The 13,079-nt window shown below is 42.9% G+C and overlaps 1 protein-coding gene across 9 annotated transcripts in view; it reads right to left on the reverse strand.

The window, feature by feature from the left end:
• The window catches only part of Erc2 (ELKS/RAB6-interacting/CAST family member 2), an 893,871-nt gene that overhangs the window by 175,753 nt on the left and 705,039 nt on the right, over positions 1–13,079 (reverse strand). The gene's annotated exons all lie outside the window — the stretch shown is intronic.

The raw sequence follows: 13,079 nt of genomic DNA on the forward strand, positions 1-13,079 counted from the left end.
TATGTGACATCTGTTCATGTCAATGTTCTTTTTTTGGGGGGTGGAGTAGATACATTCTAAGGTACAATCAGACATCCAGAGTGAGCTAGTAACCCCAAGGTGCTCATGGATACATCCTACACTCTAGAGAAGGTCAGAAGGAAGCCTTGGAAGGAATGCTGGGAGAGGACTGTGTGGAAAAGCAGAATGACAAACAATATTCTCCAAGGACAAGGAAGAGAAGTCCACTCCAAAGCCGGCAAATGCAGGGACACTGACGGAGATGGGTCACCGCTGCAACATGACAGTATCTTGGGAAAGGTTGTCTACAGACATTTAGCTGCCATTGTTCTTTGCGGTAACTGGTGCCATGTCAGTGGAAAACAGGCTGACTGCTCTAATCATGTGGTGTTTGTCATAATGGAGTCCCGAGAGCCACAGGGCTGTATTCCTTTATGTTTCAGGGCAAGAAAAAGAACAGGGATGAATTGAATTAACGAGGCCACAATAACACAAAAAATACCCAAAGCCCATTCAGAAGGGCAGCAGAAGAAATCAGCTTGCCTGGAAAGTCAGAGTCTGGACTTAAGGATAGGACTGCCCAGATTCAAGTGTTGCTCCACCTAACGTGCTGGCTGTGCTGTCCTAAGGTGATTAACTAAGCCTCAACTTCCTTACCTCTAAAATGGGAGGGATCCTTCCTGGGATTGCTGTGAGGAGCAAGTGTCAGCCCAATGCCTTTACTACCATCTTCACTGTCATCCTGTGCTGCAGAACTTTCTCCTTTGTGTATGCTGTGTCTTGGCCTTCAGTTCTTCTCCTTGGCTTTTCCTTCATCCTAACTCTCGAGTCTCACTAATTCACAGCACTTTCTGTAGCAGCCTGCTCTTGTTTCTTCCTTCCTTCCTTCCTTCCTTCCTTCCTTCCTTCCTTCCTTCCTTCCTTCCTCCCTCCCTCCCTCTTTCTCTTCCTCCTTTTTTCGCTCTCTCTTTTTCTTCCTCCTTTCTTTTACTTTCTTTCTCTTCCTCCTTCTCTCTTTCTTCCTTTCTGTCTTTCGCTTCTATCCTTCCTTCGTTTCTTCCTATCTTTTCATTTTTTTTCTTTCATCTTTCTCTTTAGCAGTGCTGGGGATTGAACTCAGGGCACTGTACATACTAAGCCTATTTTCTGCCACAGAGCAATATTCTCGGCCTCCTCTGGGTGCTTTCCTTGTGCCTACCCTTAAAGCTTGGACTGCAGAAGCAGACACCAAGCTGATACTGCTTCAAGGAGTGGCTGGAAGGATGAAGGATGCTGTCATGCTAGACAGGAGTTGTACGTCTTTTTTCAGTAGGATGGGTCACCAAGAGTTAAGGACATAGTGTGGGTTGCTATAACAGTCCAAGATGACAGTGGACCATCAGTATTCTCAGAGAGCCAGAAGTTGGGGGCCAATCAGGGCTTCCAACCAGTCAGAAGTTTACTGTGCAATATAAATAATTATTTAATAGATCTAATCTACATGGAAGGTAGAAAAAGACAAGATCTCCTGAGTAAATTGGGAGCATGGGGACTTTGGGGGAGGATTGAAGGGGGGAGGGAAGAGCAGGGAGGGAGCAGAGAAAAGTGTAGAGCTCAATAAAAATCAATAAAAAATAATTATTTAATAGCAAAGAGTATTATGAACTCAAAGTAGTACATGCTCATGGTATTTTTCATGCACAGTTGTGCTTTCCAAACTTCCTTTGGAGGAATTATTACCACTGTCATTTGGCAGCCAGGAAAGGAAGACACAGGCTTTAGCCTCAAGAGTCATTTCTTAACAAAGGGCATGGACATTTCTGGGTCTTTCAATTTTAAATCTCCAGGCCCCTTTCCTTGTCAGGCTGCTAGCAGAGAAGGCCAATAGCTGAACAGGTGGGAAGAGCTATCCCTGAAGTACCCAGGGTCTGTTAAGCTTTGGAAACACCTCATGTCCCAACTCCACCTGCCAAAAGATGCCTCATGATTTATTCGTTCCATCTTTTAAAAAGTGTACAATATTTGAAAGGTCCCAAAGTGAGCATAAAATGCATGTATATGATAAAAAATAAAAATATAAAATAGAACAACTTAAAAATTAAATTAAAAAATCCAGGCAATCTATGGCAGCTGACAGCATTTCCATTCTTCATTTGTCCAATGGACAAGTGAGGCTTCTGAGAAAGAGCAGACCAGTAGAACCCTTGTGGACAAGATTCTCCTTAGTCCTCCTGCCATTAGACAGGAGGTGCCGAAGCCCAGCACTCACACCTAAAACCGCAGTATCACCACGGAGCACTGTACTTTTGAACTCACTGATTAATAAATCTGGAACAGTTTCTTCCAAATAGAACTCTAGGGGCCTGAAGGGAGGTACGAGATCTGTGATGGTGGAGAAGGAAGAGCAAGCCCAAGAGCAAGCGATCAAGGCTAAAGGAACAAATAATAACACTGCTAGTGTAAACATCATAATGCCCTTATCCTTCAGGGGAGCCCCTGTGACTTTATGAGGTCATTCTCTTCCCAGCGACAATCCTAAAGCTCCCTACCTTTGAACTGTGTTCCATAAAAGAATGCGCAAGCTAAACAAGATGCTGTATGCAGCCCTAAATGTGTCCGCTGAAATGAGGTGTGAGAGAGTAGGCATGTCAAGGGATGAAGACTGTAAATGAATGATGTCATCTTTCCAATTTGGTGCTGAAATATAAATAAACCACATTGTTCATATGAATACCAGATCTGGGGGAAATGTACACAGAGCAATCGTGAGCGGAAGAAGCTTCTTTTGATTAGTCTGGGATGAGAGAAGAGTGTGAAACAGAGGTGAAAAACTGAGTTTGGTCTGATACTTCAGACTATTTTTATTTATCTTGCTTGTAACATATCTCTTAAACTGTGACCGAGGCCTTACAGCCTGGGTGATCATGTTAGGACCCATAAAACAACTGAGCAATCTGGCTCCTTTAACGTAAATTGAAAATGGACTTCTTTTTGTATCCTGCCCCCACAATCTGCAGTACTCACTGCATCCCTGCCTAGTTACACTGTTTTTCTACCACACAAAGAAAAGCTAGGAAGTGTAAGAAATGGTAAAATAATACTCCTTAATGGTCAACAAAAGAAAACCTGCAGGAAGTTTTTTTTTTTTTTTTTTTTTTAAACAAGGATTGAAACAAGGATGCCAGTTGTTCAAACTCTGTAGAGTTTCAGCAGGTGGCCCACGCCCCTCCAACCACAGGACACATGAAAGATCCACCACACAGCAGCAGGTCTTCGGGACAGACCTAACTGAAAACCTGAAACCGTTCATGGGGACTTGGAGATGGACAACGTTTCTGAAGTACAGCATCTAGGAACACAGGGACTTGATTAGTAACTCTCCTGGGTCCCAACCTGTCACTTTGAAGCTCCCATCTTTGGCCACCTGTGTTTGACTCTTTTTTCCATATGTGACATCATGATTGCTGAGACAAATCTGGAGCTCCTAGCAAGTCAATTTGTTCTCCTTTAAGGAATATTCTATTTCTCAGTAAACCGGACCTAGTGCCAACCTGCCCAATTACCTCATCATGAATAAGGAATACCTAGGTGTTATGAAGGGCATTTTCTCACTGTTCCCTAGCCTTTGAAATACCAGGGGACTTTGAAAGGCTTTTACCAGTACCAAAAGTCAACTTGGAAAACCAAGACTTTATCCATTAACTAAAATACTTGATAAACACTGTGTGTACAAAGTTGCTAGATTCTGTATCCCTCTGATATTTCTAAAGGTTCTATCCATGGAGTTTTCAAAACGAGATGAAATCCTTGATTGACTAGTAAATGCCATAGCTTAATGACAATGCATAGCTATTAAGCCGGGCGGTGGTGGTGCACGCCTTTAATCCCAGCACTCGGGAGGCAGAGGCAGGCGGATCTCTGGGAGTTCGAGGCCAGCCTGGTCTACAAGAGCTAGTTCCAGGACAGGCACCAAAGCTACAGAGAAACCCTGTCTCGAAAAACTAAAAAAAAAAAAAAAAGTATAATATTAAAACTTTACACCTATCTTAGGTGGCAATAAGGAATCAAGCTTTGGCCCGTCATCTAGATGATATTAGCATTAAAACCTACATAAGTGTGGTTTAAAAAACAGAAGGAAAGATGCATACAATAAGATTTGTTACCATGGGAAAGGAAGACCACAGTGCGCCATGGTAATTACAGTTCATTTCTATCAGGTTTTCTCTTTTCTCTCTTTCCCAGAAGGGGAATCTAAAACATTGAAGAATTTTTCTACATCTCTTTCTCTACCTGATCTGAGTAGTCAGGCAGGAAGTATAGGCAGGGTGACCAGACAGGAAATAGAGGTGGGGCGACGAGAATTCTGGGAAGAGAAAGATTAAGTCTGCAGTTGTGACCCAGCTGTAGAGGAAACCATCTGTGACTGCCTCGCCTAGAAAGGTACCACACCATGTGGCTAACACAGTGAAGAATTGTGGGCTAATATAAGTTATAAGAGCTAATAGGAAGCCTGAGCTACTAGGCCAATGAGTTTATAATTAATGTAGGCCTCTATGTATTTCTTTGGGACTGAATGGCTGCAGGACCAGGTAGGACAGAAACCTCAGTCAACAAATGATTAGGTCACAGTGGACAATAAAATAATCAGGAGATGAAGAGGCTGCAGGAATCAATAGGAGGAGGCTCCGTGTAAGAGCAGGAATCAGAGAGGTCAAGGGTTTATTACAGACAACTGTTCAGAAAGTCATTTTGTGCTGATCAATGACCGGAATAATTGTGTGCCAAGTTAAGTGTATGTAGCAGGTACTTTTCAAAACCTTACTTTTGGGGGCCGGGGAGATGCTTATTATTATTTGGTCAGCATATGTGTAAAATTCTAGGGGTGGCGGTACATGCGTATAATCCTAGCACTTGGGAAGCAGAGACAAGAAGCTCTCTAGGGATTGCTGGCTCAGCAGCCTGGCATATTGGTGAATCCCAGATCCCAGTGAGAGACCCTGTCTGAAAATCCAAGTTAGATATTTCCTGAGGAACAGTATCCAGGTTGACCTCTGGGTTCTAAAATCATATGTGTATAAGAACGCACATAGATACTTACACCTCTGTACCTCTAACACACAAACACGCACAATTGAAATAATTATTCTAAGTTTACTTGGCAATGAGAAAGAGCTCCTAAGTTCATAATCATTCTTCTAGTGAATGAAGGAACAGAAAACAAAATCCAGATTTGTGGTTTCAGGATCTGACAGTAGCAATGTGAAGAGTAAGGAACGAATCCAGCTGCAGAGGCCAAAGCAAAGGTCAATAAGATACATGGGGAAGGAGGGCTGACTATAGCAGTTTGGGAAGAGGATGGGAGTGAAGGGGAGGTTCACATGAATAACCAGAGGCAGGAGAGAGTCCCCCACAGCTAAAGGTAGGGGCATCAAGCTAGGCTCCATTGCAGCTAAGAGTTGGCTTGGATATGAGAAGGAGGCAAGGATAGGCAGGTGCTACAGCTAACCAGTCTACTCATGACCATGAACAAAAATGCAACTCAAGACATATTATGTGGATGCCACTTTCTTTATTCTTTATTATATGTGGAAGAAATAGAAAAAATATTTGAACTAACCACTCACCCTCATATGTAAGAAGATCCTATCAGTTCTGGAAATAAGGGGAGGACTTTAGGATAGAACCACACGCGTACACTTATGTATGCCAAACTGTGACATCTCTGGGGAAATGGGCCAGGGTACTGGCATCTGTTCACAAATGTGGACTGGCCTCTTCTCCCCTAGGCCTCACTTCCCCATTCTGCCATCACATTTTTTTGTTATTACTTCCCATGAAATGTAAAAAATTCCTGTCAGACTATTTTTTTTCTTCAGAAATCCCAGACAAAATCCTCCCGGATCATCCCCAAGCACATACCTCTCTTTTGTATGGGAATAATATACTCAAAGACCACTGGTCTCCCTTCTACAGATACTGCAGGTTTCTCACTGTCTTGAACGACAGCTGTCATAGTCTCTGGAGAAGCAGCACCTGCCCAGCACTCAGTTTGTTTCTATCAAATATTCACTGTGAGTCCCAGCGAATCAGTTCCATGACTCAGTTTCTGCCTCTCGGGAATGGGCAAGCATAGGAATGGGGTCTTCATCCCGGGCAGATGCTGACTCCTCTCCTGGTTCCTTTAGAGAGCAGAACTTGCAGTTTTGTTCTCTCTGTCTCTGTCTCTCTCTCTCTTTCTCCTGCTAACATCAGAAGAGGAAGGTTATCCTATCAAGCAGCTTCCCCGCTTCTTAAGAAGCTGGGGGAATTCTCTGGAGGGTCATGCATAAGGATTAAAGCCAGCATCTTCTCTGTCCTGCTCCAGCCAGCACAGCTTATGAGGGTGGGTGATGACTGACAGGGAGAGACCTCTACACTCTGTCCATTGTAGGGAGCATGAGTTGCCTCACAGTGTGAGAAAGAATGTGGGCCTCTGAAGAACGGGCCACTTGCCCATGTCAATAGTTATCACTCTGCTTACCTGGCCCTTGCCGCACCAGGAATGGTGCGCTGCTATATCATCTTAGTCACCTGGCACAACAGCTCTGTGACAAAGACTGGAATGGAGGTCTACTTTAATACTGGACAGAAGCCCGTGACAGTAAAAAGCTGGGTAAATGTGTATTACTGACTACTAATGCATAGAGGCGATTATTATCCTGGCTTACCTGAAGAAGAAATTGAGACAGAGAGACTCAAGCCCTACTGACTAGGACAGTAGCATGCTTGTGGGACACCTGTATACTACACTTCAATCTTTGTGGATTGGTTCCCTCATAAAAAGAAAAAAAAAAACAAGATTATTCTGGAAATGAGCTGGGACTTCGGAGAGACTGTCTGAACATAAAAGAGCAGCAGCTCACATTAGTTTAACGTTCCTGGTGAGAAGGATGAAATCCATGGAGTCTTGACTGAGGTTCAAAGCACTAACCCTACCGTAAACTCACAAGTCATCCTTGGAAATTCTCAAGGTTCAAAGGGGTGCTTGTCGTTCACTAACCCCACTATCAACTCCCAAGCTACTGCTCCAGTCCATACTGCTTCAATCAGCACCAGAGCGTTGGATCTGGCTAAAGAGCTAGCAACTGCAGACTACCAAGGAATTTCTAACATCCTGAGCGCTGGTGCCTGCAGTGGGGTGTTAGGGGAGGGGGGGCCTAAAAGTTTCCACCATTGAGCTCCTAGGCTAAGCGCAGGTCTGTTTAATTAAGTAGTGGGCAGCACATGCTATACTTAGCTTTTAAACACTTGTAAAGTCCTCTTTATTCATTTATCTTACTTGTCACTGACAAGCTCCTCAAGGACTGTAACAGTATGCAGAGCATGAAGAGCCTGGGTAAACAACACATATTTTATGTGGAATCTAAACTGTTTCAACCTGGAGAGTCAATAGAGGGTCTCAGAAAAGCCGGGACTCCTCTACTGAACTGTGAGAGGACTCTGGGCAGGGTCTGTTTTGAGCATCTCGACAAAGCAGACTTTGAGATCAAAGCTCAATTTAAAAAAAAGAAAAACAAACCTGAAGATATAAAGAAAGAAAAATAATTGGAAAGAAAGAAGGACTGGAGATGGAGAGAATGAAAAATAGAAGCGAGAGAAGGAAGGAGGGAAAATGAAAGAGGGGAGGAGCTAGAGAGGGCATAAGAGGCACTGAGGGCAGGAAAACGAAAGGAAGCGAGTGAGGGAGAAAATGATAATGGTATCTTAAAGTATTATGACGTAAATTTGTGCAAATGAGGAAGGCTGAGATCTTCATCTGGTGCATAATTCCACAAATGTTTGTCCTTATTGGCTGAGAACTGCCCCACCAGATCATCTCTATCCAGTGATGAAAGCAAAAGGAAGCCCTTAGGGCCTGGCACAACGAGTGGCCAGGCCAGCGGGCCCTCATGATAGGAGCCCTTGAGGTTGAGAAACCAGCAGCAGCTTAGAAGGGGACCACAATATTAGATGAATGAGGGAGATGTAGGGAAAGGAACAGGTGCCCACAGAGACTTCATAGAACACAGAAGAGTCACAGATAATACAGGGCCCTCTAATCGCTATATCTTTATTTTAAAACGCACTGTAATAAGTTATAGCATTGCCTCAGAGAGAGCATCTAAAGAAAGTCCACCTTTGGACTCAGAAGACACACAGAAAGGGATCCTCAACATGACTGACACTTGAGAAACTACCATCACAATGAAAAAGCAAAGTAAGAGCTGAGGCCTGGGCTGCCGACAGCAGAGACTGGATGTTCAAAGCAGCCCAGGGACGATGAACGCACCCAGAAGAACCGCTCTGTGGCAGAGGGACATTATTCACAGAGGTTTGGATGCTTGTGCGAACCAGGGAGCCAACACCATCTGGATCTGCTCTCAGTTCTGAAAGTGGCCAACAGAAAGGAGAAAGCTTAAGACCTCTGAACATCAACCCTACTGAAGAAAGTAGTGACAACACAAGGAAGGGAGGGACCTTGGGAGCAAGGACGTGCACACATGTAGTGGGGCTGCTGGCCGTACTGAGCATAGCCTGAGGCAGGAGAGAGGCTGATGAGACAGGAGGGAAAGTCTGGCAGGATTAAAGGAACTCAGCAGCCAAGAAAGAGAAAGAGACTCAGAGGGAAGAGGTGACTGGCGCCTTGGACAGGGAACAAATCAGTCTCCCCAGCTGGTCTCCGGCTTGGGTAAGACAAGTGGAAGACATGTAAACAGACTCATTCATTTTCCAATTGTTCAGAAAACAAGTGGGAAGAGAGAATTCACAGCAAGTGTCCCAAACCCCAAATCCATGGAACCTTCTGTGTGGCATTTATCTTCCCCTAGTGGCAAGCTGGCTTTGCATCCCTTCTTTCTGTTTGACCTATGAGATCCTCGCTGGCTTTATACAACAGACCCTGAATCCACCACGGCCAGGACTGGTATAGTCCTAGCTGGATGGAGATTCCAAGTCACATATTCTACTCAGGATGGGTTTTCACTGCTTCCTTATAGATGATCAAACAAGATGGCTTATCAATTCAGCCCTCATAGGCTCTTCATGGCTGGCATCCCTCTAGCGCACAAACATGGAATCTCATCTGTAGTAATCACACCTTCTCCTCTATATTTATAACCCTAAGCCAGAGGCAAGGTCCAGGTCTGTGCATCCGACAGAAACCCAACTTCCAGAAGGCAAAAAATGATGTTGTACTCCCATCCTTTTCATTTTTAAGCAACATCTCAGATTATATTATCAAATGGGTGCATTAAAAATAACTTCTAGTTATCTTTTAAAAACAGAACCCCCAAATACTTTCTATAGTCCTGAAGTGGAAATAGCGCAAGCACAATGACTGCACCTACACAAAGTAGATATTCGAGTACATACATGACACATGTATGCTTATAGGCGTAGGGAAAGCTGACTGGAGAATGGGAGAGATCTTCTCAAAGATTCTAGAGAATTTTAGGTTCTCAAATCTTTTCCCTGTCACCAAAGACTTTCCAGAATATAGGTTCATTAAATGTTGGTGGTGGGCTACATTTTTAAGTAAGAAACTCTTACATAAGTTCACCATGGTCCAGAGGAGGGACCGAGGCTTCTACAGGGTGAAGGAAACATCACCACTGACAGAATCAGACCTGAGCTCAAGATTCTTCTGCTGAGCCTTCACAGTTGCCATCTGCCTTCCTACTGCTCTGCAAGAGAGGGCAAGTCTACCCTGCCTGAAGCCTGGAATTCCGCAGGCCCACGTCAAGACACAGCTGTGGTCTGAGTACTTTAGTATGAATTCCGATGCCATTCCCTCAGTCTGGGCAGCATTAAACATCCAATCAGTTCCATTTAGGTAGCCACAGACAGGTTGAAGAATTGTCCTTTTCCTTTGAAGTAGGAGCCTTATTTTCTGGCTGCATTATTGATTTGGCTTCATAACTGTCTTCTGTTTGATCGCCCGTAAGTTTTTTTTATTACACAAGTCGCATTTGCTAATAACAAAACTAAGCATGACCAGAAGCTGATTACAAAAAGAAAACCCCAATAGCCATTCCTGACATTGATGTTTCTCAGCTAATATTTGTAAAAAATGTTTGCAAAATGCAAGCAAACTCACATACATCTACACCCTGTAAAATAAAGTATCAGAAAAAATAAAAAGAAGATGGCTCACTTGTTATACAATCTGAAAGATCAGAGTTGAGATTCCTACAGCCAAGAACACGTTGGGTACTACCCTGTATGCACTGTAACACCGGCATGAGAAGATGGACACAAGAGGATCATGAGGGCTTGCTGACCAGCCAACCTAACCAAAAATAGGAAGCTTTGGGTTGAGAGGGATTGTATCATGAGTATACAGCATAGAGCAATGGAGAAGGACACCTGACATCTTCTGACCTCCGCATGCACGCACATCAGCATACATGTGTACACACACACACACACCACACACACACATGCATGCACACACACACATATCACATGCATTACAAATACATCAAACAATTGGTTAAAACAAATATCCACTATCTTGATGGTCCTACCTTGATGCATTAGGATGGAGATTCTGGGAGGCCAGAGATTTTCATTTTATCCAAGGAGATAACCCCAGGCCCCAGAGTACTGGCTGCTATACAGTAGATCTAAAGTAAATACTGACAGAATGCATCACTTGCGGACATCTGGGTGATTTTCAGCTTTTCTTTTGCCAGTAATGCTTTAAAGAATACTTTGGCAAGGGAACAGCTTGCCTACTGACGTGAGTTTGTTCTCAACAAGGATGGATGCTTCAACATACCACAGCTGTTTCCATAATAAGCTAGGAAAAGAGAGATTCGAATGATATTACTGGAATAGAATATAAACATTTTAACCTTGGAAAGATATCACCAAATTCAACATCCAGTCTGGACCTCTTTGCCTGAACTGTGCTTACATGAGCTTTCTTCAAACCCTTTGATTTTCAAACATCTCGTAGGTGAGAAAGTGTCCTGCAGGTATAGTTCCCTAATTATAATTAAAATGGAATCTTCTGATTCACTTAGAGGCCATTACTATTTTATTAGCTAGAAGTCTCCTTTTCATGTTCTTTTCCACGTCTGGGTCATCTGGAGACACTTTCTTACTTTGTAATGAGAAGAATTGTCTATGTCAAAGACAATACGGCGACCAATTTTAGAGCAGAGCAAAAGTGAGATGGGGAAAGGCACGTACGATAGGTATGTGGGGTTGCACACGAGAAGTAAGGTTCAGGACGGAGAGCTCTGACCATGGGGGCACATCAGAATCTGCCAGGTTCACTTGTGAGGACAGAATCAGGCAAGCATCACTAGCCAGTGAGCCAGGATGCAGTCTGTTCCCCTTTTCTTTATGCTATAGCCAGGATGGACAGCAGTTATTGATAGACTATTAGGAGTTTTAGCACTATCAGCCAATAAAGTACTTCTCTGAAAAAGAATTTTAGGTTTTGGCAAAGTCACGTTTACTGATGGGAGTGTTGTGCCCATGTAAATGCTGCCCAGTACATCTGTATTGGGGAAAAGTGTATGGTACAAACTTCCCTAGATGGAATTTCTATTCATAGTGGCGTCTAGATGGTGACCTGGTCTTTACACATTGCCACTAGAAATGGAAAACTCAGCACCTCAAGAGATAATGATTAAATGACTTCAATATGATATCTCCTGACCTTGTGCTTATTTGGAATTCTCTAGTTTCATTTTCAGGCAGTTGGGCCTCTTCTGCCCTTTTTCAGTCTAGGGGGAGAACTTGGATCTTCAGATATGTGAACACAGTTATTTTATGTATCTTAGCTCTAGCCTCACCACTCACAATGCTCTGCATTAGCCATGCCTCGACTCCTCCTCTCCTCTGTACTCTAACACACGCAAATCACTCTTAGGTCAGAGGAACTCATCTTATGGAATAAGTTCCGGAACACAATCTAAACTTAAGTCTTCGCACGTGTCCCTCACAGGTATTAACACTATTTAAAGACAGTTAATATGCTAGTAAGGTTCATCGAATATTTTTTTAAAAGCATTGGTTGTAATGCTAAATATTAACAATGTAACTCATTAAACTTTTATCCTGATTGCCAGTTTCCTTACCAGTCATTTGCCAGTCATACACACACACACACACACACACACACACACACACACACACACAATTTAATATTAGTTATAACTTTTAACTGGATATTTGATTTACACTCATCCAAACTATATTTGAGTCTACAGCTCCATCCTGCTGATGCATTTCTCAACTGTGATTCTATCTGCTATTGTTTCACTGACCTCCACAATTTTGAGGCACCCCACTTTCAAAGGCCGCATATAATTAATTCCATGTGCATGCTGGGAAATCAGTGCCAACCCTTCTAATCATCTCTCAGTAGAGGTGACAGTATTCCCTTAGCTAATCGGAGAAGGGAAACGTCTCAATCAGCTGTGAACCCATCCCCACTCCTTCTTTCTCAAACTAGTTAAGAAAAAAAGAGAAAAGAAAGCATAGACGGGTTTGTCTAGATGAAAGCCTGGTGCCCCGTGTCTATGTCAGTCCATTGACCTGACTTCCTATTGAACTTATCAGAAATGCAAAGTAACCTTAGCCTTATTAATCTTAGAGACAATGGAATCTAAGTGATTTTTGATTTTATTCCAAGTTTCACAAATTATTAATTTAATAATTTATTTTAGAACTTGGACATTCAATATTAGTGCTATACCACTTTATATAAGTGACATTTGTTTTTGAGATATTAGAAGTAAATTTCTAGGAACAAGTAAATTTAGAAAAAAATCCTAAGAAAGAGGAAAACCCATCTCCATTTTTAGTTTTTTGATGCTTTTATCCACTGCTGGCAGGGCAGGATTGTAAACCTGTACAAATGTTCTCATGGGCAATATGGGACAGTACTCAAGCTATGGACACTGTAGAGGCTTCCTGAAGAGACAGTCTCCTGAAAAGGAAGTTCGACAGGTACTCATTTGGCATGGCAGTGGTGATAAAAGGGATGTCCCTGAGATATTAATCACAGTGGCAATCAAAGAAAGTTATAAAATGTTAATTGATCAGAATTTGTTTTAACAAATCAT

This window comes from Chionomys nivalis, chromosome 5 (assembly GCF_950005125.1).
Source record: "Chionomys nivalis chromosome 5, mChiNiv1.1, whole genome shotgun sequence".
In the NCBI taxonomy this organism is placed as follows: domain Eukaryota; kingdom Metazoa; phylum Chordata; class Mammalia; order Rodentia; family Cricetidae; genus Chionomys; species Chionomys nivalis.